Raw genomic sequence first — 21,640 nt, forward strand, 5'->3', positions numbered from 1 at the left:
ATCCCACAGGGATGGGTGTGACATTTTTATATGGTTTTTGTTAAGCAGAGCATTGATTATTCCTTCTTCTGCACTGACTCAACACTCTTCCAGTTGGAAAATATTGTTATGGCCTCATAAATGAACATATATCATTGCATAATTGGACAGAGCAGACTAATCGACCCGGGTGAAACGATGAGCTCGGGTTTTACTGTCTTTAATAAATGTTAGTGCATCATCTTGCAAGGAGGTTTGAGAATATATACAAACAATAATCAAGTGTTAGATTACAGTCATTATGAGTCTCTGTAGCAAAGGAAAAATCAAAAGCACATGTGGTTTTAAGGAAAAGTTTAATTTATTATATTGTGGATTATTTTGTTGCTTCTTGAAATATAAAAATGTAATATATTTATAACACCAAATACAGATCTATATACTTTTGCTGAACAATAAATACTTTTTTTTACACTACTGAAAAATGTGTGTTTTTCCTTTCCATACACATGTTTTTACAATATCTTCTTAATAAACTAGGCATACATTGGCTCACCCTGTGTGTATGATGTGTGTGTGTGTGGTGTGTGTGTGTGTGTGTGTGTGTGTGTGTGTGTGTGTGTGTGTGTGTGTGTGTGTGTGTGTGTGTGTGTGTGTGGAGAATCCTTAACAAGCCTCACCTGTGCTTTGTCGTTAAGTGGAATATAAAGCAGCTGCTGATGTCTCAGTTAATCATCCAGTCCCCTTCATTTTAGACTTGTGTTTTTGTTGGAAGGTGTGCTGGACATTGCCACACTCTGATACTGACTGTATTCTTGTAGTTTTGGTTTTGCTGCTTACAAACTGCAACATGCTGAGGCTTGGGAACATGTAAGTTACATTTCTTGTAGATTCTTTCTATGTGTATACTTAATTGTCTCTAAATGATGTGTTTTATGGTTCAAGTTTGTTATGGATGGCTGCAGCTATCATCTTGGGTAAAGCCAGGCCTAATGTGAAGCTACATTCACAGTCAAGTAAGCTTAAATTCTCATTAAGTCATTTTATACAGCATGTTAATTCTGTTTACATTATCCTCACAAGCCTTTTCTTTGAACAGGCAGTGGGTTAAGGTCTGACTGTGCCGCAAATGTAATTGAGACTGTCGTTGGACAAGGATTTAGCAGTGGGAAACCAGCTTGAGGTGGAGGCTATCAGGTAAGTATTTAAACTGCTAATAATGAGCTGATTGGTTCATCACTGAGGAAAGGGGTCCCTGACGAAGCTTATTTTTCTCCCCTCAGATGGCACCAAGCACATTTGTTGACACCTAGCATGGCTGCTCAGTGTGGATACAGCATGGAGTCTGACCCGTGGGGTAAACACCAGAATCTACTACCTCCCTGATGGGCTGCTTTGTGGACAACAAGGTTTGTTTTGAGCTAAGTGGTTTAACCAGCATTCAATGTAATTTTCTACCAAGTTTAGTTGGGGCCACATGAGCCATTAATTCAGTCACTTGAGACAGAATTAGCACAACAAGCACATGGTTGCCTCCCATTTTTTGTGTTTCCCCCTGAATTTATTTTTAACCTCTTACCCTTACAAGACACAAAGTACATTTCCCTTTTGTTTTGGTACATCCCTAAAATATTAACACTGCTTCTACTCAAAACTGTATTCTCAATTCCTCTACTAGGTACTTTCTTGACTCATTTGTTACAGAACATATCCATTTAGACTTCAAATGTGTCCCTGAAGGCAAGGCTATTACATTTTCAATGACAAGACGCTGGAACCAAAGAATATTAGGGAGTTTCACTTAATTTAGTTTTTTTTATATTTATAGGATGATGCTACATTTAACGTTGGCTTGAGACTCCCAGATGTACGGCGAGAATCCATCAGCATGGGTCAGATCATGACGTGTCCCCCCCCCTCAGACTTTGCAGCTACACTCGCTGGGCCTCCAGGGAGATCCTCTGCTGACAGGATACTACATGGAAGTACGGATCATCTTTACATTGATGATTCCACCATCTGTGTGTATGGAATGACGAAATGCTAAAAAACCACCATTGTTCTGTTTAGTTTCGCACACACATAGCTAACCCTTGATGCTGATGCTAAGGGTACAGACTTCGGGGCTGGTAAAGACGACGAGCTCAACGTCAATCCTGAAGTATGTTGAATTAAACTGTTCAGATACTATTTTAATTCCTCCCCTACACACAACCAATGAGGACTTCATTCTTTTATAATTTTTCCTCTCTTTCCTGTAGGCCTCTAGGGCATCACAAGGTCTCTGGAAGATGACGTTTACAAACCCCAAGAACCAGTGGCCATGGTGCTGCAAGAGGCTGAAACAAGCCGGGGCTACGCTGCAAAAACTACCTCTAGTCGTCTGGTTATGCGAAGCCCGTCACAATACAGCAGAGACTTATTCGAGGATGTAAGCAACCCACTCCTATACAGTGTTTCTTTTCCTTTCCCTCCTTGTCAATTATTTTAAACTTCTCCTCTCTTTAGGTGGCTGGAGTCCCCATGGAAGTTTTCAGGGTGAGCGCCTACTACATGGCACCACAGGGTCTGAATGTAGTGAACTTGGCAGCTGCTTGTCCCAAAGGTGAGTCCTGAGCAACATATTGCCTTCACAGTAAGCTTAATTGTTGCACAGTTAACCTCAACAAGCTCCATTTTGTCATTAACAGGTGGTGTCCTCTTCACCGAGGATATGATCTCTTGGCACGTACCTCGCCGGTGTGACTCCTCTGTTGGACGGGCCAGCATTACAGTCTCAGAAATGCACATGGGCATCAACGGGCAGAGGCTTGATAGGATCTCAGGATGGCCGCACGGGGGGTACACACTGAGTACCACAGACTTCCACATCGTCGTTGAGATCCCATCGGGCTCGCCTGATGGTTACTACAAGGTTGGGGAAATCTTAGATTAGAAATGCAAGAGTCACTAGTGCATTTGCATGTTTTATTGAAATGTCATAAATGATTGCAGAGCCATGCCCCAAATTACCAGTACCACATCACCTACTTCGTGGAGCCCATGCTTGAGGTATGTGGAGGGCAGATGACACCCAAGATGATACCAGATACAAGGTTTTGTTCCCCATCATGACCCCTCTGATGCCTCAATCTCCCCAAGTCCAGGATGGTAAGTCACATTTTCTAGTGGGTATGAAAAAATGTTGGCGACCAAAAAGAGGTTAGACTTTTACCTAGCTTTGGATCAACAAGTCTGACACAAAACACTCGAGGCTGTCCACCTGTTTCAGTGGTCAGTTTTTGCAAAATGGTGTGTTGCATAGGAATTCAAGAAAGCCAAGTACAGTATAATCCACTTTGCTTACAAAGAGTGCCTTTTTAATTATTTAGTGTTTTTTTTTTTAAAGTAGCACTCAAGCCAACTACTCTATTGTTCTCTCAACGTTCAGGCTGGTTAGAATTGTAAACCCTGCCACTTTTGTTCCTCTAGACACTGTCCCAGAGACTCGGGTGTTCAGGTTCTCTTGGGAACTTCCTCCTGACGTTGAGCTGAGGAACATCACCTCTCCACGGGTTCCTCACTGTTGAGGAGAGCAATGCCAAAGGCTTCACAGTCCAGGAACACAGCTTGGCTAATGGCTCCAAGATCTTCTCTCTTCAAGTGCCCTTTGATGCCGAGTTGTCTTAAAAATGTATGACCTTATAGATTCAAAACATCATTTGTACCAGCATACTTTTCAGTGTTGCTGAGCTTTTTCTTTTCATTGTTGCAGAATCCTGAGCGCATGGTTACATCCTACTTCCTCCCTCTGATCTGTGGGTTGATCATCCTGCCTGAAGAAACTCCTTTGCTCTCCCGGTCGACCTGCAGGCCTCTGCTGCAGGATGTTGGTGAGATCATATTGAATTTGCTTTTGACAATATCTTTATGCAAATTGTCTTTTCTAAAATTAAATAAAACTAATTGGAGTAAAAGCTACACAATCAAATGGATAATGCATGGTTTTGACTGCTCTAGTGCTACCCATCATGTCTGGCACCTGTGACCAGAACCAGTTTTACATCAGCGTGAAGTTTGGGAGTCACGGCTCTAATTTCAAGGCTATCGTTGGACCTCGAGAGCTGACTGCTGAGATGGCTGAAGACTACAATTTCTATGAGAACGGCACACACCTCAGCCTCCATTCTGCCATACACTGCCAAGGACGCTGTTTTCGAGGTATGTGAAAACTACAAAATCCCACCATAGATCTTCTGCATTGGCTAACTTTACTTTCTTTTCCACAGCTGCTCACTGCAGAATCAGTCAAATCCAGAATTGACCTGCTTCTGTTGGATCGTGCAAACGACTGGGTGCTTGCTGATCTCTATCTGGCTTGCTACTTCCCCCTTAAAAGGCAACTGGTAAGATGCAACATGCTAAGTATATTTGCTGCTTTAATTGATGGATTTTGTTGCTTTACACATTGCCCTGCTTCTTCCTCCAGAGTGCCACCCCAATGGCACAATGACCGCTTTGGCTGTGAAGGTTGAATCCACTCGTAATCTGAAGCCAAGTCAGCTGACGCTAAAGGACCAGTCCTGCACACCACAGTTCAGCGACGATCGCTTGCATATTTCTCCTTCAGTGTGGATACCTGTGGAACCACCAGAACGGTGAGTTTGAATCACATTTAAATATCAAAAGAGTTTTTTTGGCAAATGTTAATGCATTTCCTTTTGTTAAATAGTTCTTTGACAACTACATGATGTATGAAATGAGATCCGCCTGTCTTACAACAACGCCAAAGGAGCAGCCAACACATCACCAGTTGATCCTGATTACAGGTAAAATATTTGATTCTGTATAATTGGAGATGAACACCTTCAATGTATGCATTTATATATTTTATTTTTCCCCTAATAGGCAAACCATTTCCTGCTTCTATGTGGTCAATGAGACTCAGACTGTTGCCTTCAAGCGCTAAACCAAGAACCTATGAGCCCGCTGCAGAGATCGGCACCGGGCAGCTAGATGGTGCAGATGAGGCTAGCCCAAGGCATGGTGGAATTTTACTACATCTTGTTCATGCATACAAAACACTGTAAATGTCCAGGCCTCCTTTCTCTAACGGGACTCTTCTCCTGCAGATCCATCCTACCGAGCTCTTCTACCAAGCAGAGGATTATCCATGGGTGAATATCTGCGGCAGCCTCTGTATTTTGAGGTGGAGCTGATGCATTCTACCGACCCTTACTTGGAACTCATTGCTGAGAACTGTTGGGCAACCCTTTATGAAGATAGGACATCTCTGCCCAAGCTGGGACCATCCATTGTGGACAGGTAATGTGTGTGCAAAACTAACTACTACGCTGTTCTCGACTGAGACCTTGGTCAGAAGTGAGTTGTGTAAACACTGTCTTAATAATCCACTAAAAAGCATTCTAATTTCATTTAACGGCTGCTTATTTTAACGTTCAAATTCCTTCACTAGCTGTGAGAATCGCGATGACAGCTATGCAACGAATTTTCATCCCGTTGTGAGTGACTCCAGAGTTTTAGTCCCGTCCCACCTCAAGCGCTTCTCTGTAAAGATTGTTCACTTTCACACTAAGATGAGCGAGGTTCTGAAAGGCCAGGTAAGACTTGTACATCCAAATCTGGAGTCTTTTGGGCCACTGCTGCATGTAAGCCCTGTATAGTAAATCATCCTGTCTGTCACCAGATCTAGGTCCACTGTGATGCAGTGATTTGTGACACAACCAGCCAGGCAGATGGGTTCCTGCAGAGGCCAGTGTGTGCATCCTCCAGGTCAGAGCTACTCAAGACCTGCAGGTGTAAAAAGGGGTAAGTGATCGAGTCTGAACAAATGTAGTCGATCTGGATTTGCAGTTGGTAATCTTTACTTGTTTTTGCAGAGCGAAGAAGCACCGACTCAACACGCCAAAGGCAGATCTCCTCTGGGGCAATTATTCTGTCTAACCTCTGAATATTTTCTCCAAATGTTTACATTTTGTCGTTTGCACCTTATGTACATTTGTTCATTGTTTGGGACCAGGTGAACAGTTTTATCAATGTACTGTACTGCCTTTTATATTGATGGATGACCATAACGACTTGTATTTTGAAAAAAGAAACGAATAAAAAATAAATAAAAGCCTCATTTATAGTCGTTTTTATCAATGTGTTGCATCTTCTGTGGTCAATTTTTTAAGTGACATATTAGTAAAAGCAGGTTCTCTCAACCAGCACCATCATAACTCCAAGAAAATGCAGAGAAGCATCAACATATGTAGAAATGATATCCATATAATAAACAACTCCAAATGAAATGCATTCTGAAGTTATTGTCCCATTGATAAGCCCTGCCTACTTGAGACGCACTAAACGTGATTGGACGGTTTTTTTTGCGTGTCGTCACGCCTTTAGGAAACACAACAAACCTTAACAGAGGGTGTTTCTCAATCGCGAGTACGGTTGCTTGGTCGCACATGTCTGCTGAGCATCTTGCTTTAGAAGCGAGGCAAGAATACTTCCTGGCATTCGGAAACGAAGAGTGGAACAGGCTAGCAGGTGTGAGTCATATGAGAGGCCCCGCCTTACATCTTCCGCCACAGATTTGGGGAAATTGGTCCGTGCGCAAAGCATTGTGGGGATTTTAAGACCGCGTAGTCTACTCATGTGCAGCCTCGATATTTTTCCAAACGGAGTACGCCGGGCTCGGTAGATTTCCAAGTATGCTGGAGATTGGAACAGTACTTCGGCGGCACTCGATGACGTATGCTTGAAATAGTGGCTCTGAAGCAGCTTTACTCGCGATTGAGAAACACCCACAATTCACAGCCAATGGAGCAAGACAACCCTCAAATACTTGAAAATGCTCACTCTGAGTTTAAAACCAGAACTTCAAATGTGCAGAACTACTGTACACAAAGTTTATCTCGTCCTGCTTACAGACCAGGTACTGTTTGTTCCTTTTTGGCGATGTATAGCAAGTCTGTAGTCGTTTTAGTGTTACAGCTTCTGTTTTCCGTCCAATTCTGTGTCCCCGGCTAAAGCTAACTGTTAGCTAACGTTGATGTTTCTTTCACTTCGGTGTCATTTTCGGAGACTTTCTTTAACGCTGTCATATTTCCACAGGGATTGTAAAGCCAGTCATTTGGCCACTGTTTACAACAACCGCGGACAGATAAAGTACCTCCGGGTGGATTTTGGTGAAGCGGTGGAGGACTTCTCTTTAGCGATACAGAGTGACAGCAGCTATGAGACACCTTTCTACAACCGACTCATCCACTATAGACTAGGTAAGGGTACAGAGACCCCTTTTAGTCTAAAGTTCACAATAACACAGGAGAGAGAGCTATCTGTTATTTTCAAGCCTGCGTCTGCGGCGCGTTACGGCTGCGCCGCGGTGCTCACGGCGATCGCGGCCACTCTAGTCAATGGGTGCTATTTCCACCACACGCGGCGCGTTACGGCTCAGAAGCGTCCCAGAAGAGGCTCGGCGCAGGGCTCCTCTAAAATTAGGATGAATCCTATTTTTGACGCGGCGCAGCCGTAACGTAAGGTCGGGCAGGAAGTGGAACGTTCAGAGCATATATAGCATTTATATATATATATTGTTGGATATTCTTGAACCCCGAGAGCAGGAGAGACTGAAAAGAGTCAAGGCAAGCTTATACCAGTTAACAGCATTTAATTACACAAGATGCGGTGGTTTACAAAAGAAATGTGCTCATTGGTGGTTTGCTTCTGCCAGCTGTTTTGGCCGCGTCCGCCCTGGGTCAGCTGGGGGCAAAGAGAGAGAGAGATCCTTCTTGGGTCTCCCGGGTAAGACCTGTAGTCTTCTCCTATTGGCCGGCGTCGACGGGGGCGTGTCCAATGCAATCCTGTCGGTTTTCTGCTGCTGAATTACATCAATCTGATGTCTGTGGTCATCTAAACATTCCCTAATAAACCTCATTCCAGCGTCAATAAATGAGTGTGTAAAACTCAGGGTGTTTAGTGTACAACATCACGTTATTTCACCTTCAATTCACAGGTTTGAAAACGTAGCATTTCGCCACAAGCTAATGCTAACGCGGAAATGACGAAATTCACCAGCGAAAAACCCGAAGTCAACATGTGAATCTTCGGTTTTCAGAATAAAACAGATGTAAATGAAATAGTGTATTTCATTCAAATTACCGCCCACATCAACATTGATTTTAATTTCTAACAATCCCTCCTTTCACACACCTTTTAAGGTGTGAACACAATACTGGAATCAATGAGTTCTTCATAAGACTGCTTTTAAACTGACGGTATGTTTTAGACTAAATTATGCCATAAAACATTGATTTTAATTTCTAACAATCCCTCCTTTCACACCTTTTAAGGTGTGAACACAATACTGAAATCAATGAGTTCTTCATCTGAACTTTGCATAGTACATAACTCATATCAAAAACCATACTATCAAAATGGAATGGTTTAAATAACCGTCATCAAAAATACAAAAAATACTTCGGTTGGTCTTCAACATAAGTTTTCCCTTGTGCTTAAACTTCTAGTTTTAACATTCAATATCACTTTTCAAAATAGGCAGCAATTAGCTTGGTATTTAACAATCCCTCCTTTCATACCCTTTAAGGTTATGAACATAATACTGAAATCAATGAAGTTCTTCATCTGAACTTTGCATAGTACTAACTCATAAAGGGGTAGAAAATACAAATAGTAACAATACATATTCATCATAATGCGAAGTTTTTCATTTGTGCATAACTTCTAGCTTAAACCTTTAATATCACTTCGTAAAATAGCAGCAATTAGCTTGGTATGGAAAACGTCGAACTCCCTCCTTTCACATCATATATATCATCTTCATACTGTATCTGGTGTAAAGGCACTTGTTCTTTCACAAAATATAAGAAGGATAAAAGCTATCTGAAAATATTACTCTTTATTTAAACAATCCTATCCTCTTCAAGTGTTGCACACTACTCCCTGTTTTCAACTAATGTCTAGCGCTATTCTATCGGTCTGTTTTTATCTGACTGTTTGTGTCATCCTTTTACTGTGTCTCTGGTGTGATTTATGGAATCTCTGCTCTGGTTATATCAGATTAGTTCTCCTCCCCATCCACATTCTTGTTGGTTGGTGGGACAGAGGAATAATAATTCAGAACCTGCTGATATCTGAATCTTAATATACTCGGCATATGTTACAAACAAAAATAAAACATCTTCATGGTGAACTAAATAAACTATTTCAATAGCTCGGAATGTCTGATGAGCAATCTGTGTTGTTCCTAAATAAAATCCTTGTAATCTTTTTTCCAAATCTAATATAACAATGAACTATTCCTGTTTGTGGGTAAAGACACACACTAACGTTATGTAATACAATTTCATTATGGATTCAAAAACAACTGAAGTCATAATGCTGTCAGAGTGTGGTTTCCTGAGTGTATCTGTCCTATAAAAGGTACTTCATTCTCTGCTTGGCTCGTGTGCAGAAATCCCATCAGTTGCACCTAGCAATACTGCTTCTACCTGTCATTATCAAGCTGAAAAAATGAATACAGAATTCCAACATACTGTCATCAAATGTCTTTCTATTATAAATTAAATGTATATCCCCATAATGACCTAAACAATAAAGTCCATGGCTTTTACTTCTATTTCTTTACCCAGGCTAGTTACAAGATGTTGTCTAAAATAAATTCTGTGTCATTACATTACTATGTTTTAGCTTAACTGTATATGTTCTTTCTATATTTCAAACCTCAGTTACTCTAATGTCTGTTAAAATATTACAAAATTGTTTCATTATCACAGGTCAACTTCTTCTGTATTCTATTCTGGAATTACATCTCTCACAGTAGCCCCTTGGCCACTGCATCTGTGTTACCTGTTCAAAATGCAATCAATATTTAGAAACATGTCAACATTCATCAAACAGTATCTTATCCCCAGATATGGAGCAGGTTAATTCTAAAACTATCATTCAATGCTCAGTTTGAACATCTAGGTTGGGGCGGAAGGTTTCTTTCAATCCCTAAAAGAAAAAATTTAAATTGTGAATTTGACAAGCCATGTTGACGTTATACATTATACATATATCCACTCTCCCCCTTTTTACACATGAACTCATGTGTAACAAAATCCTGAAATGGGGAGGGGAGAAAGAAAAACTTTCAGTTACATTTTGGTTAGGGACATAGCAATTTTACAATCCATTATTATTATCTTTCCACAGTAAACACCTCAGTGAAAATAAATGTTTCTCTTCATCTTTCAGTCTTAAAAGAAACAGAATCTTCAAATTATAGTTTGAGTTTTCATTTGCAAAACGCCAACTCCTGTGGGAGTAAAATATCATCAAGTAGATTAGAAACGGGTCCCATGTGCGGTTTCCCTTGGAGCTCCAAAATAATATGTTAGTCCAAAAACATGCTTGGTTAGTTATTGTTTTAGAATCATGCAGTTACACTGATCACATGCCGGCATTCATTCACACTCATACCGTCTGGTTGTCAAGTCAGGTTCGGTCAGGTACACCCCAGAGTCAGTTATTGACAGTGCTTTTGTCACACTGTCAGTCAGGGTCAAAGGTAATTTGGTCTCGGTCTTTTGGCCATGTCGTGCTCTGCAGAGTCTTTCAGAGGTAATTCAGCATAGGCGGGTACCCTTTATCTACAAAAATATGTCATATGCGGAGCGCCATTCCTTATTCATTCACGATTTCAACTATGATTTTCAAGATGGTTCTAACTTTTCATTGGGACTTCTGCCTCCCACCTTTCTTGAAATTTGGTACAAAATTCACTTCCTTATAGTACTACTACTTGCAGTTTATTTACACCTAATTAGTATTAAAATGTCTAAAATATCTATTTCAGAAACTTATGTACATGTGGCTATTATCTTGAGTCAAAACATTATTAGGATCTGTGTAGCTCTGCTATGTATTTCATAACTCCTTATACTCATTTAAACCCCTTTTCTGGTCTACTTAAAAAACAATGTTAACCCCCTTAGCAGTGGTGTGGAACCTTGGGTGTTTCGAACATGCAGCAATTACTTCCCTCCTTCATCAAGGATTTAAAACAGAAGTCATTTCGTATTTCCATCTTAAAGCCCTCCTATGGTGATAACTATGCCACAATGGTGAAATCAATACTTTAGATTGGAATACTATATTTGGCTTGGTCCTAGCTCTCCCTTTAACATTATCCATACAAATAAAGATTTGTCTGAACTTATACAGTGGTTCCTAAAACTATCCCTTAATCTGTAGATCAATATTGTAACAAATTAAATCACCACTTTATTCACACATGAATAAGAATCTCTTAACGAACAATTTGTTAACATGATGGAAAGATTGAAGAATATAGTTCTACTCTGTACTCAAACACCCACTGCTTAAAGCGTAGTGAATGTTTCCATCATGTCTCCCCCTTTATCCCTCAGTGTGTTTTAGGATGATTCTCATTTTACTTTAATAGTTTCCTTTTTACTGCTATTTTAATTTACCAATTGATTAATTCATGGTTAATACATCTTTTTGTCTTTACGTATTTATTAAGTCAATTCAAGTTTTTTAAATGTGGTCACTTTTATGTGCGTTTTGTGAATAAGTGTGTTTATGTGTAAACTCACTCATTCCCGTTTTCCTGTTCTCCTCCCCTGGTTTTCTCAAGCCGTGACCCCGGCCTCCTCACTTCCAATCGACCATGCCAACTCCTCTGATTCTGTCTTCAGTCCATCAGCTCTTGAATCCATCGGCTGTAACTCTTTTAGGCAGCCTTTGGCCCGGTTACATCTGCAGCCCACATCATGCCACTGTTCTTGTACTGCTTTGCATTTCATCTCCTCCTTTACAGTCTCTCTACTGTTTTTATGGAGGGCGGATTCTGCTCTCATGTCCCACACTTTGCTCTTGTGCCAAATCTCGTGGCTCAGCTTGGAACTTCATGTCCTGTCTGAGGGACTGATGAGAGTATCTCTCTCTGTATATCAGCATGCCGTTTGGTTCTGGATGCCACAGGTGGAGTTAGTTCTGGCTGCAGTTCTGGATGCAGTCTTGTTGTTGTTGTTGGTTCAGCTCTGGTTCTCTGTCTGTTCGATGGAGAAGGAGGAGTCTCCTGTTGGGTTAGGTCTTTTGTCAGCTTGGAGGGTCGGGGTCGTAGCCTTTCTGACTCAGAGGGGGAGTCCAGGTCTCGGGACGCATTACCTATAGGAAGTCTAGCACACTGAGGTTAAAAAAATTCAACCCTTTCCACTCTGTCTTTTTCTAATCATACTATCTGTCTTAGTTGTTAAATGCCATCTAAACAACACAATTAATGTCTACTAATGTTATTACAAAATCTCCTTCTAAAAATTATTTCAACCATTATTACATATTTACCCAACATAACTCTTTCAAGAAACCATTTTCTCCTATAAATTGAAATACTTACATGTTTCAAGCATCACATTCCCCACACTACGAAAGAACATCTCCATACTTTCTCCAATATTGTAATCCCACTGTTTCTCAGGACAGTAAAAACCTGCAGAGGACACTAATCAGATCACAGTAATGTAAATTGACTCAAGTGTAAGCCCATGTCTACTTTCTATTATACTTATTACTTTTGGTGAACATTAAGTTTATATTATCTAAATTCCTTGTCTATGACTTGGAAATAGTTTGAGTGTAAAAATGTGTTTTTTCTCTGGTGGTGCCTTTCCTAAAAATGTTCAATTACTTAGTGTTGTACCAGTTTTTCCAAAATCAGTTCTAACTGCCGTGCCGTTTCTGGAAATGTGGCGGTACGGCTACACAATTTGCAAGAAAGTGCCAACATGTTCCTTTGTTAACTCTGATCCGGAGTGCATCTGCAGTGCGTTCTACAACTTCCCATGGTCCACTCCATACAGGTTGCAACGAGTTAATCTTGTGGATTTTTACTTTCACCCAATCACCTGATCCAACAGAAATATTCTTCATGGACCTGGCATATGCTTCCGCCTCAATTTTCCTAATATCTAACACTGGTTCTCCTATGTATTGTGAGGGGCTACATTGTGGTGGATATTGCTGAGTGGGGCAATCTCTGGCCAAATGTCTACAATCACCACATATGAAGCAGCCATCATCCCTTCTCCCTCTTGATCGTTGCTTTCCTCTCCATTGTCCCTTTTGTTGTATGGGAGGGTATACCTGTGCTTGCGGCTGTACTTGGGTAAGAGGATATGCAGGTGTTTGATTCTTTGGTTCTTCCTGAGTTTGAACTGTTGGAGGTGTTCCCCCTGCCTTCTCTGCTAGTATGGCCATCTGCTTTGTCGATTTCTTGTTTTTATTAGCTTCGGCATCTTTCTCAACTTTGGCATCTTTCTCAGCTTCTGCATCTTTCTCAGCTACTTGCATCTTCAAAAGTCTTAGTTTTAGTGCTTTCATCATTTCGTCATTTTCCGTCTGTGTTGCCTGGTATGTCATGTTGTGGTGAATGAGCTGTAGTTTCCATTCTTCTGGGAGTTTAGCTTCTAATCCCACCACGGCTTCCAGGCATACCTGAACTGATCGGGGAAGGGCTTTAATGACCGCGTTCTTCCACAACATTACGACAGCCGGAGAAACGTCATGTCGTTCTCCAGTGCAGTCCTCCCACACTCCTTCACATCTCTTCAGGAAGGTATGCATGTCCTCCCCCGGTTCTTTTCTCAGGCTGTTGAGGGCGTGTAAACTGCGTGTTGTCGGGTAGATGCTACGAATAGCAGCCCAATAGCTCGACCTGATATTGTTGAATGAAGTGTCATCTGGAGAGTTGGTGCATTTGGCCATGAAATCTACTGCTCTTGCCTCTAGTCTGCCTTCTATCCGTCTAAGCAGTGCCCTCATGTCTCCCAAGCACAGGTGGTCTTGGACAGTGTACTTCTCCAGATCTTTCACCCACTTCTGACCTCCTTGGGTGAGTGGAGGTAGCTTTGCCACTAATGATTCCATGTCCCTGTGAGCCCATGGTTGGTAGTCAAATCCTCCTCTCTCAGCCGCTATCAATGGCATGAAGGTATGTGCACTGGTCTTGGTTCTTCCAGCTTTGGGGCATGTCCCAGGGTATTCGTCCCTACTATTGTTCTCTGAGGGAGATGCAAATCTGCGTCGTTGCTGTGACTGTTCTTGGTAGGGGGAGTGTCTACTGGTTACAAACTGTGTACTGCCGTCGTCATCTTCATCTTCATCTCCTTTGGAATAGTCTTTGTCAGGAGAGTAATTTGTTCGGCGTTTTATTTGAGATTCTCCCCATTTTTTAGTTATTTGTTGTTTTCTTTCATCTGCAGAATGTGTTGTTTCAGGAGAGCAACCAGTTCGGTAATTTTTCTCTTCTTGCTCTTTTTCCCATATTTTCCTTTCTTCTTGTTCTTGTCTTTCTTCCATTCTTTTGATGAGTTCTGCTTCCATTCTGATGAGTTCTGCTTCCATTCTTCTGTTGAACTCTTCCTCTCTGATGCGTTCTGCTTCCATTCTTCTTTTGAACTCTTCCTCTCTGATGAGTTCTGCTTCCATTCTGATGAGTTCTGCTTCCATTCTTCTGTTGAACTCTTCCTCTCTGATGCGTTCTGCTTCCATCAGCTGGTTGACACTGGATAGGATTCTTACCTCATATGCCAATTCTTTCACATTTGGGGCTTGAATTGATGCTTGGTGAGAAGGGTTGTTCTCTGATATGTCGGGAGGAGGCACTTCGGTCAGGCTTGGATACTGCTTTGGAGTTTGGATAACTGGAGCCTCTTCTGTTATTTCTGCTGTGTCTTCATTTACTGGCAGATCTGCTGCTTCTACCAAATGTAAGCTTGTTGTCAATCCCTGGCTGGCATATTTAGATGGAGTATCAGACTTGTAACTCTAGCTTTTCTTTCTTCAGCTTTGTTCATAGCGCTTTTTCCAGGTCCATACCACGAGGGTCGTCCAGCTTTGATCCATGCCTCTTGCTGTTGTAGGTATTCTCCATTCTCATATTCAACTACTGCTTTTCTATGGGCTTTCGTTGGTCCAGGTTTATCATCTGCTGGAATCAATCCTCTCGTTTGCCACTGCTCGAACAGTTTCTCTATTCTGTTCCATGTCTTCTGTCTATCTTTTGGCGCTGTCATAGCATCTGACCTGATGTTTACCCTCTCCTTAATATCTGCAGTTGAGCCTGGCATTGAGAATGCTCTTAACTTAGTGTCTTTTGGTGACATATTTCTTAAGTAGTTGGATATAGTTATTAAATGTATCAAAGATGAATCACTAATCTACTGAATAGCACCTTCGTTCCTGATAAAAAATATCCTATGTCATCCGAACTTAACTTTAATATCTGGGATTCTTTTTTTTTCGTTTTTTTTTTTATTCTTTTTTTTAAAGTTTTTAATAAAAAATTAATAAAGTAAATTAGAAATTATGCAAATTTTAAAATCAGAAATTTAAAAAATAAAAAATGTACAGTGTATGGTTTTGACCTTTAAAATATGAAAATTCAAATAAACTGTGTACAGTGTATTCTTAAGTTTATGAAATTATGCAAATGTCATAACTACAATACTTCAATTCAGAGAAACCACATGTAATCTTTATCTGTGTGTGGTGAAGAATGTATTGACTGTAACACTTATGTCCGCTAGGGGAGCTGTTTTATTTTTAACTCCTTTCAAATGTATCAACTAATACTTCCGGTTCATAAACCTACTTCCGGTTTATTTACCCAAATAAAGTTCAAATTACTTTCTTTGAAAAGCATGAAAAACAAAAACAACTTAATCTACTCTCAATGTTCGTCTACACCATCCCTGTGTATCCACCATCCCAGTAGTTACCAGTTGTATCACCTAGTAATGCCAACTGGCTAGCTAACTAGCTTAGCATTAACCTCATGTGACTGGGGGAAGGGGAGGGGAACAATGGGATGCAATTGAAAACCACACTGCTTGAAACACTCCAATACAAACTTCATTTATCTTAGCTCTAAATTCTATAGATGCTGACCTTAAAAGCTGATCTTATACCAATCTTGTACACAATCTTTCCGGCTTAGAACATCACACAAAAATATACTTTTCGGCTTAAGAACTCCACACAATATACTTTATTAAACGAGACTACGCCGGTTTAACACATCAAACATATAAACTAACATGAACGGACCCAGTCCAGTGCTAAACAGAGCATGGCTCGTACCTCCCCAGAGATGTTAACACTATTTGGAGCCAGTCCAATGTAAACCAGATAACCTCTAGTGCCTTCCCAAAGGTCTTTAATATTCACATTAATCGGGCGGCGCCGAAGAAACACTATAAACAAAACCGCACCACCAACGCTTGCACCTAATGTAAGTTATTTAACTATACAGTTTTTTAATTAAACAGGTAACTGTCTCACCTTTTATTTAGGCCCAGCCAAAAAATCCTCTGTCTGCCGCCTGTTGTGATGCTAGTTAGCTGCAGCTTTCCCCTCTTCCAGTACTCTCCAGTCTCAGAGTCCCTTCGTGGTTGCCAATTGTTAGTTATTCTTGAACCCCGAGAGCAGGAGAGACTGAAAAGAGTCAAGGCAAGCTTATACAAGTTAACAGCATTTAATTACACAAAAGATGCGGTGGTTTACAAAAGAAATGAGCTCGTTGGTGGTTTGCTCCTGCCAGCTGTTTTGGCCGGTCCGTGCTGGGTCAGCTGGGGCAAAGAGAGAGAGAGATCCTTCTTGGGTCTCCCGGGTAAGACCTGTAGTCTTCTCCTATTGGCCGGCGTCGACGGGGGCGTGTCCAATGCAAATCCTGTCGGTTTCTGCTGCTGAATTACATCAATCTGATGTCTGTGGTCATCTAAACATTCCCTAATAAACCTCATTCCAGCGTCAATAAATGAGTGTTAAACTCAGGGTGTTTAGTGTACAACATCACGTTATTTCACCTTCAATTCACGGTTTGAAAACGTAGCATTTCGCCACAAGCTAATGCTAACCGGAAATGACGAAATTCACCAGCGGAAAAACCCGAAGTCACATGTGAATCTTCGGTTTTCAGAATAAAACAGATGTAAATGAAATACAGTGTATTTCATTCAAATTACGCCACATCAACATTGATTTTAATTTCTAACAATCCCTCCTTTCACACCTTTTAAGGTGTGAACACAATACTGGAATCAATGAGTTCTTCATAAGACTGCTTTTAAACTGACGGTATGTTTTAGACTAAATTATGCCATAAAACATTGATTTTAATTTCTAACAATATATATATATATATATATATATATATATATACACACACACAAACTAACTTTGCAGACCCTATCCCTCCGTAGTCTTTCAAGTAGGAGGAGAAATGCCAGCGTTCTCCTCCGGTTTACAGGCACTGTGTAAATTATATATTGTAGTGATCACTGATTAATACACTGGGTTACATAATCCAATCATGGAACTACAGGTTGGGGGTATTGTTTCCGCACGGACATATATGTTGTTGACTGTATTTATGGCGTGCCCTCCCTTTCGCTTTCTTCTCTTCCTGGGCTGCGACCCGACAACATGTCCGTTTCTGCTGCTCATTAAAGTTCCCATTTGCACCTTCGAAGCACCGCCTCCGACTCCTATCTCTTGGCACTACATTGGTGACCCCGACATAAGTCTCGCGAAGGGTCCGAGACTGAATCGAACACGGCAAAAAACATACTGTTTTTCTCGAAATGCCGGAGATTTTTGGAGACGTCCGTGGCTGCCACGTGCACACGGACTGTGGCTCGGTGCGCCCTCCGGAATGGCCGCGGACGACGCTCGCCATTTCCACGGCTTTTCGGCACTGGGGGACAGCAAGCCTTCCATGGAGCCGATACACGACGATGCCTGGTTTATTTGTGACATGCGGCTGCATGTCCGGCTGCGCTCGCTAACGGCTAACGGACAGCTGACGACTAGCAGCTAGCGGCTAACGACATCCGACTGTTAGCCCCCTTTTTTTTTTCTTCTTTTTTTTTTTTTTGGTGCCGGAGAGGAGGTTCGATCAAGTCTGGTCGGCCTCATGTGGACCCTCTCGCTTTTTCGCCCACCTGTTTTTAATCGTGGACAGGACGACCCTTCCGAGTTTTTTTTCTGGTGCCTGAGAGGAGGTTTGACCATGTCTGGTCGGCCTCGTGTGGACCCTCTCGCTTTTTCGCCACCTCGACGGCGGCTTCGGGCGTCGCCCATGCCTTCTTCGGCCCGTGGGTGGCGCGCTTCTGGCCTCTTCCTTCGCCTCGGCAGCGGCTTCGGATGTCGCCCACGCCTTCATCGGCCCGTGGGTGGCGCGCTCCCGGACCCTGCCTGGCCTCTCCTCTAACCGCGGCTCACGGTTCGGCTCACGGTTCGCCTCGACGGTGGCTTCGGACGTCGCCCCGTCTGACCCCGTCTGGCCTCTCCCCTGTCCACGGTTCCTTCCGCCCGGGGATGCTGCTCCTGCCCCCGGGGATACCGCTCCTTCTTTCCGGGGACTTCGTACCCGCCGCCGCTGTGCCTTCGCCTGCGGCCGGGCAGCGCTCCTCCCGGCTGGGGGCCACCGGGATATTCACGCCCGTCGCAGCACAGCGGCCCTGTTTTCTACGGCTGGCGGAGGTTTTCTTCATTCGCCACGACGCCTACCGCGGCCCCCTTACGACGGCCCGTTCCGGGCCGCCCCCCACCCCCAGTGGGGATGCCCTCGCCCTCGTACAATATATAGAATAATTATGATGATGAATGCATTTTTTTACCACTAAAATACAGCAACACATCTTTGATTCATGTCGTTTATAACTGGAATATTACAGTTATTATTAACTTTGTCTGTACAAAGTAGCCTGTCCAGGAAATATGCCCAAATCAACAAAAACTGCGAGCCGGCAGGCAAGACGCTCCGCTTCTGAAATGCTTCTGAAACGCGCCTGGTAGGGTATGACGCCGGAGGAGGCCGGACCAAAACCGCGACGCAGACGGACCCGGTGGAATCTAGGGGTGACAGAGTAAAAAAGAATTAACTTCCGCTTTGCTTCAAAATAAATGTCAAAAATAATTGTATATTTAGGTTGGATATTGGATTGATATTCACTTGTGTTTTCTAGGTCTGCTTCACTAACTGTCGGAACCTCTTTTGTGGATTTTAGCCCATTTTATTTTTTAGATGACTAAAACTAACAATAAATAAAACGTTTTATTTTGCAATAGCTTCCATATAATGTGACCTATTGACCCCAAATCAATGCAGCCTTGTACAACATAACTAGACGAGAAGGATACACTAGTGATGGCAAAATGAAGCTTTGAATGAAGCATCGAACCACTTGGACAATTGTGTCAGAAATAGGTTAATTTCTCGAAGCTTCAGTTACAGCGACCTCTCCTGGCGAAGTGCAAGGCTGCAGTGGGTTTAACGTATCTTTGCCTTGAAAAATATTCGATGCACACACACACTAAGACTGAATATCATGTTCTATTTGCAATTAAAGATTGATAATTGTGTGTATTGGGTTATTGAGAAGAGACTAGAGAGTGCTGGACATTTTTTTGGGCGGAGAGGGCCTTTGATCAGTTATTAAAGTATTAAAGTTGAAAAGCAATGATTAAAAATTCACCCATTCCGGGCTTAGAACCAACTGCGCGGAGGACATCGCCGCAATGGTGCCGGCGGCTCTATCCACTGGGCTATCTATTCCTTAAACTATTGAACTGTTTTTATATTAGTCATAATTGTCTTTTTGTTCACAACTTCTCCACATTTCAAAGTGTTTCCCGAGCCAGAACGACCTATCTTTCTTCCTGGCTTGCTCTATAATGACCCAATTAAAATGCAATACCAACAACAACTCAACAGCAACAACGTAAACTACGACAACAACCCACACATTGCGCATTGTTTAGAGCGGTTATAAAGTGTTGAAGAGCTCAAATTCGAAACTGTTTCAACCTGTCACCTGTCAGAATAGAGACGAGGCAGTGCATTGAATCACCTGATTGGACGGCGAACCAGTGAGTTGATTCATTCAGGAAATGAAGCAGTTAATGGTTCGGACGTCATATGTCACGTGATTTGAAGCAGTTGCTGCTTCTGACGTCATATGTCACGTGATTTGAAGCAAGCTTCGAATCACTGCTTCTATGGAATAGGAAGTCCAGGGTTGAAGCTCCGTTCGAAGCTTCAGTGTCAAACTGCCATCACTAGGATACACACCTCTTTTAAATTTAAATTGCCTTTTATATGAATATTGTCATGACAACTATGCAGTTTCTTTATTGGATGCAATGTTCATTGGCTTCAATATCATATTTGTCCAGTGTAGGATTAATATCTGGTTTGCTTTGGGGGGACAATGCTTCACATGATGCCAGAAACAAAATAAAATAAAATAGAATAAGTCGACTAAAATCCAGGTGTATTAATACAATGCTGCATTGATTTGGAGTCATATGGTCACATTGTGGTACAGTAGATGCATAGATTGGTAAAATGATCAATCAAAACAGCACAACACTGGCTCAGTGAACTATAGAAACCAAGCTTTCTTTAAAGTGGACCTATCATGCTATATTTGAATAATATAGTGTAGGACCATACCTATATAAGGCATATTTATACTTTTTTCTTTGCAAAATACCAAACAGATCATGCATTTTAGCCATGCCTCATTTCGCTCAATTTGCACTTTTTTTTAGCTCTGCTCTGCAAGGGCAGATTCAGTGAGAACAGCACCATCTACTGGCCTGGCATATGTACTACAGCGTCTCCAGCGCTTTCGAACGGCAATGGCCGTGGCTGTCTCCTCTTGATTGGTGGAGTTGGCCCAATAGCCGTAGTGCCACCGTCCTGACGTCAGGACAGTGTTCAAATCTGGATCAGTTTTTATCAGATCCGTTGCAGACCCTTTTTTAGAGATTTGGGTATGGAGGAAAATAGAGAGGGTTGTGTTTTCTGACACTTGGTGAGTTCCCTGGAACACCGGGGACACATATTCATGTATAAAAGACGTACAAAAGTGCATTTTGCATGATAGGTCCCCTTTAAATGGGACTAAAATCCACCAGAAAGGGGTGCAGACGGTCTGTGTTGTGGTGCGATCCCAGCATTAGGTGTGTGTGTGTGTGTGTGTGTGTGTGTGTGTGTGTGTGTGTGTGTGTGTGTGTGTCAGTTGGTATGTTCTTCTTTTAACACCAGATGGAGCTGTGTACTCACTCGTTCTCATGATGCCCAGAACTTAAAACTGCTGACTCTTAATGAGCTAGTTTGGCAGTACATTACATATCATGACATTTTTATCTATGAACATTTTTAATGTCTTACAGGTTTTTTCGATGAAGCCAAGAGTGACTTCCAACAAGTATTGAAGATTAATCCAGATTTTGAAGATGCCAAAATGAGCATGGAACAGACACTTCTGGACCAGCAGCACAAGATAGACAGGGGATACTGACAACTCCATAAACTATAGAATATACCTTTTTATAAATCCTTAAATATGTTGGCTTGAAGAAACAATCTGTCAAGTTTTGTCAAATTATTTACAATAATGTACAGCTATTGTATAGAAAATCGGAATTGTATTTGATCTGAACATGAACCCTTTGATTAAAGATATCAGCATGAAGATGAACCTTAAAGTAAACACAAACCACATACAAAATAACCTACACAAGGAACAGAAACAATGAAAATAAAACTATTGCTGCAAAAAACATTCAGTTAGAA

General features: G+C 41.8%; 2 pseudogenes; both read left to right on the plus strand.

Annotated features, from left to right (window-relative positions):
• The first annotated feature begins 807 nt into the window (after window positions 1-807).
• LOC117492745 lies at window positions 808-6,055 on the plus strand (annotated as a pseudogene).
• Window positions 6,056-6,786: 731 nt separating this feature from the next.
• Window positions 6,787-21,365, plus strand: LOC117492747 (annotated as a pseudogene).
• Window positions 21,366-21,640: the final 275 nt, after the last annotated feature.

This window comes from Trematomus bernacchii, unplaced genomic scaffold (genome assembly GCF_902827165.1).
Source record: "Trematomus bernacchii unplaced genomic scaffold, fTreBer1.1, whole genome shotgun sequence".
Classification (NCBI taxonomy): domain Eukaryota; kingdom Metazoa; phylum Chordata; class Actinopteri; order Perciformes; family Nototheniidae; genus Trematomus; species Trematomus bernacchii.